This window comes from Camelus dromedarius, chromosome 15, assembly GCF_036321535.1.
Source record: "Camelus dromedarius isolate mCamDro1 chromosome 15, mCamDro1.pat, whole genome shotgun sequence".
NCBI classification, from domain to species: domain Eukaryota; kingdom Metazoa; phylum Chordata; class Mammalia; order Artiodactyla; family Camelidae; genus Camelus; species Camelus dromedarius.
The window spans coordinates 13,880,365-13,885,433 of record NC_087450.1 but is presented as its reverse complement, the minus strand read 5'-3'; positions in this window follow the sequence as shown (position 1 = coordinate 13,885,433).

The following is a 5,069-nucleotide window of genomic DNA, read 5'->3' as shown; positions in this document are numbered from 1 at the left end:
GGTGCTAGGCTGGTCTTGTGGACTTGGAACTCGCGCAGAGAACTCACCTAGTGTTGGGCTGCCTTTTGCTGTATAAACATGAGTATTGACTAGTTTCCAGAGCAAAGTACGAAAGTCTGTTAACTATTCTTCCAGATTCTTACTGGGATATACAGCTTTCTCTAGGAAAGCGGTACTTTCTCATTGTGGACTGGGGGCAGCAACTGCATGGGAACATGGTGGGAATGCAGATTATCAGGCCTGCACCTTAGGCCCACTGAATCAGAGTCTCCCGAGATAAAACCCTCCAGGTGATTCTGAAGCAGGCTAAGGTTTGAGAAGCACTGCTCTAGAAGATACACACAGAGTACTGGTTCCTGGAATGGAAACAACATACGTAGCAGATTTTACTTCACAGAGAAAAAGATGGAGGCCTTGCTGGTAGCCGTGGCCGTAATTGACTTTTTAAACTGTCAGAGCCCTGCGCAAACTCACATACTTCTCTCTTTCTGCTGAAGGCATCCAGAATATACCTTTCAGGAGTTTTGATCTGAACTTCCTTTATCTACCTAGAAGTAGAGCCTCCCACAATAATTCAGCTGTTTCAGATCCTCTCCCCAGGAGTTTAGCAACCGGGAAAGATTGACTCCTATCACTGGAAAGGAGAATTTGGCTCAGGGATAAGAAATCACCTAAGCAGACATTCTCAGGAAACTATCATATCTCTGTTGTCCTCGGAGCTCACTTATCTTTTCCTAAAAGTCATTTGTTTTCCCATAGGTGCCCTTCTCCCCTTTCCCTCCCCTTTGATGGAAGAAATTTTCACATACTGAGGTATGGGGAAATCATTCTGGCTTATATATGATTTGGCTTGAACTTTATGTCACCTAAAACAGTCTGTCTTATCACCTGTCAGCCATACATTGTACATCTACTTTAACCATAAAAAGAATGTTTCCCACTATCCAGTTATATAAAGGGTTAAGTGACAACCCACTGTTGTGGCTCACAGTGGGAGCCCTGAAAGGAATTCAGGGAAAAAACAAACAGGATGAAGCATTCTGTGTTTTGAATAAACTGGCCCCTAGACAGTTAAGATGTATACTTCAGGAACAATTTCAGTCCCCCCCACATTCTTGCATCTTTCCATATATAGAAAGTCACTACAATAATTAATTTGAAATATCTGTTCTTTGTGATTAACAGTAATTTCTTTTTTTTTTTTTTTTTTTTTTTTTTTTTACCAAAATGTATGCTTGACTACATGTATTTCCTAGCCAAAAAACATATACATACTGGCTCCTCTGTGTCTTCAGAGCTGTCCTCTCAGAGGTACTGAGAGACTGTTTGTCAGGATATAATCCTCAGTTTGGCTTGAATAAAACTCTCTTCTATTCTTATTATAGATTGTTTACTGATTGTTTGGGACGACACATTATTAAGATGGTATGTAAGCCCCACATTTGAACCACCTCATCGAGTCATATTTTTCTGTGAACGCCCATGTAAGTATGTGGATAAAAATGTCTTTTCTCTTCCTAATCTATCATTTGGCAGTTTAATTTGCAGGCCTCCAAGAAATGAACCTAAGAGGGTAGAGAGAAAGTTTTCCTCCCCAACACAGCATTAATCTTACCTCCTTACTCCCATGGCAGGAGAAGAGGCATCTTCCTTACCCAAAGCCACTACCTTCACCTGTTTTCTGGATCCATCTGCCTCCTTACTCCTCCTCCCATTCCTTAGGGAGTTTGCCCAATTTATTATTTTTTAAGTAAACTTTTGGTTTGAATATATTAGATTTACACAAAAGTGGCAAAGATTGTACAGATTGTTTCGGTGTATCCCTTATCCAGTTTCCACTGCTGATAGCATCTTACATTACCGTTACACATTTGCTACAGCTAAGGAACCCACATTAACCAAACTCCACAGTTTGAAATTATTCTCTTGGTTTGACTAGGGTTACAAGTTTGGGGAGGAAGACCATAGTGAACGCCCTTCTCATCACATCACATCAAAGGTTCATGTTATCAACATGACTTACCACTGTTGATGTTAACATTAATCATCTGGCCAAGGTGGTGTTTTTCAGGTTTTCTCACCGTAAAGTTACTCCCTCCTCCTTCCCCTTCCATATGTTGCTCTTTAAAGCTACAACCCTCACTCAAAGTTTGTGGAATTAAGCTCCACTTTGAGGAGGGTGGAGGATCTAAATAAATTCACTGAAATTCTCCTGTGTGAGATAAATCTTTTCTTCTTCATTTACTTATTGTCATTTGTTATATCAGCATGCACTCATGGATATTTACTTTATAGTTTGTTATAATCTAATACTGTGTTATTTATTTCATTGCTTAAGTTATTTCAGCTCTGGCCATTGGAAGTAAATTCAGGTTGAGCCTGTGCCCCTGTGTTTTTGTTTTGTTTTGTTTTGAGCATGCCTTTACTTTTTGGGACTACAGATGCTCCTGGTTCATCTTGTGTATTTCCTGCCTCAGCCCTAGAATCAGCCATTTCTCCTGGAGCCCTGGCTCCTTTTATTAGGGAACGGTATTTAGAAACCAAGATCTGGATGCTGGCTGTACTTGCTGTCCATTTGCTTTTCATTTAGTTATTTCTTCGTCTTCATCTGCTCCCTCTCTGCAGATTGTTTCTCCTTAGCTGCTAGCATACAAATATATTCAGGCGTTTCCCTCATTAATCCTTCATCTGTGTCCCCCACTGGCAAGCTCTTTCTTCATTTCCATTCAAGCTCTTAGCATGATCACATTTTGTGTAATTTTAAAACATTAATAAAGTCTCAGTTTGTGTCCAAATATGAAATAAATGCAAATATTAAAAAATGTCCAGTAAAGCACAATTTCAAAGCTTGGTGGGCTGCGGGAATGGTGACATTACCCAATGGTGGTGACAGTACAGCTGATAAATCAGACAGAAATAGCTAACATTGAGCACTTAAAATGGGCCATTCTTCCACACCTCATGACAATCTATGTCATGGGCATTTAATGTTGTCCCCATTTTACAGATGAAGAAACTGAGACCCTTGAAAGTTCAGTAATTTGATCAAGTTCACACAGCTTGGAAGTGATGGACAAGTAGTCTTAACCCATGTTCTTCCCCACCATCCCTCAACACCAGGTGTCTATTGCCCTTTGTCACTATTATAAGAACTATGCTGGCGTTAACTTGTCTCAGAACCTTGGAGAGTAATTTCTGTGACTGGATTAGTTTCCTGTTTCTGCTGTAACAAATGATCACAAACCTTAGTGGTTTATTCTTACAGTCTGGAGGTCAGATGTTTAAAATCATTTTCTTTTAGAGAATGGTTCATGTGCGAGCTGAGCCTCCAGCTTGGTTTTTTTGTTTTTGTGGGGTTTTTTTGGGAGGGAGGGGCAATTTATTTATTTATTTATCTTTTAAATGGAGGTACTGGGGATTGAACCCAGGACTTCATGCATGCTAGGCATACACGCTACCACTGAACTACACCCTCCCCCCAAAAAATCATTTTCATTGGGGTAAAGTCAAGTTGTCAGCAGCGCTGGTTCCTTGTAAAGGCTCTGAAGGGAGAATCTGTTTCCTTGTCTTTTTCACCTTCTAGAGTCTACCTGTATTCTTTGGCGTCCTCTGTTTTCAAAGTATCACTGCAATCTTCGCTTCTGTCATCACATCATCTTCTCTAACTTCTCCTGCATCTCAAAGATTGCTCTGATTGTGTTGGGCCCACCTGGATAATTCAGGATAATCTCCCCATTTCAAGATCCTTAACTGAACCACATCTGCTAAAGCCCTTTTGCTGTGTGAGTTTATCATTCACAAGTTTTGATGATTAGAATGTGGACCTACTGGGGGAGTGGGGAAGCTTTGTTTAGCCTACCACAGTCACTGTTTGTTTGTTTTTTTTAATAATTCATTGATATTATAGTGTAATTCTCCCTTTCTATCCTAAAAATGACATCAAAACATTTGTTCAGTGATGTTACGAGAATGAGAACTGGAGGGGAAAAACACATCCAAATCAATGCTACTGGAATGCAAGTTAGATATAAGATATGGGGAAGACCATTAATTTAAAAAGGATAAATCTTTTAAGAAAAAAAATCACCACGCAATGGGAAAAAAGTTGGAGACGAGATATGCGTTGTGGGGGAAGGATCAGTGCAGATGTACCATGTCCTTGAATGGTGGATTATTCAAGGTCATTGTATAAAATGAAACCCCCTCCCTTCTTTAAAATGTATCTTTCGTTCTTTACACCCTGCTTACTCTTTAACCCACTGCAGTCAGTCCCCACCACTTTACTGCAATTGCTTTTGCTGAGATCAATAGCCTCCTGACAGATCCAACAAACATTTTTGTCTCTTTTTTTCTCTCTGTGGCATCTAATGCTTCTGCCCACACCTCTTCCTTGAAATTTTTTCCTGCCTTAGTTTTGGTGTCACCTTTCTGTTTTTCTGCCAACATTTGTGGCTCAGTTTCTTCGTGGCTTTTTTTCTCCACCTTCACTTTGGATGTAGATGTTCCCAAAGGATGTTGTAAGTGCTCTCCTCACTCTGCGCTCTCCTTCACTGATCTCATCTGTATCCAGGCATTCAAATACCACTGACTGCTGATTTCCGCATATCAGGACTCAGCTTCTCTCCTGATCCTCGCAGCTAATGGCCATCTAGACAGCTTTTCTTTGATAGCCCTTGTGCAGGCCCAGGACATTTTGGACCACTGTGGTGGTTTCATCCAATGTGTTTGAATACAGATACTTTAACTTGGCTAAATACTGATGAATTTTCATCAAGAAATTCTATTAAGCAACTCCATTAAGTCAGTTTAATTCTTGGATCAATTTCCTATGCCATGTATTTCCATTTTATTGTAAATGTATTTGTTGGGATCCAGTCTTTTCTATATACATTTTACAACGGAGATTTCTGAGTTGATTTTTGGTTCATTTCAAATTTTACCAATGGTTCTGCTACTGAGTTCTCGTGTGGCCACTATACCTACTAAATTCTAACTTCCCAAATGAAAATTTTGACTTAAATTGTCCCAATTTCATTCTTCCATCAATTTTTGATGTGCAGCTTTAGCTG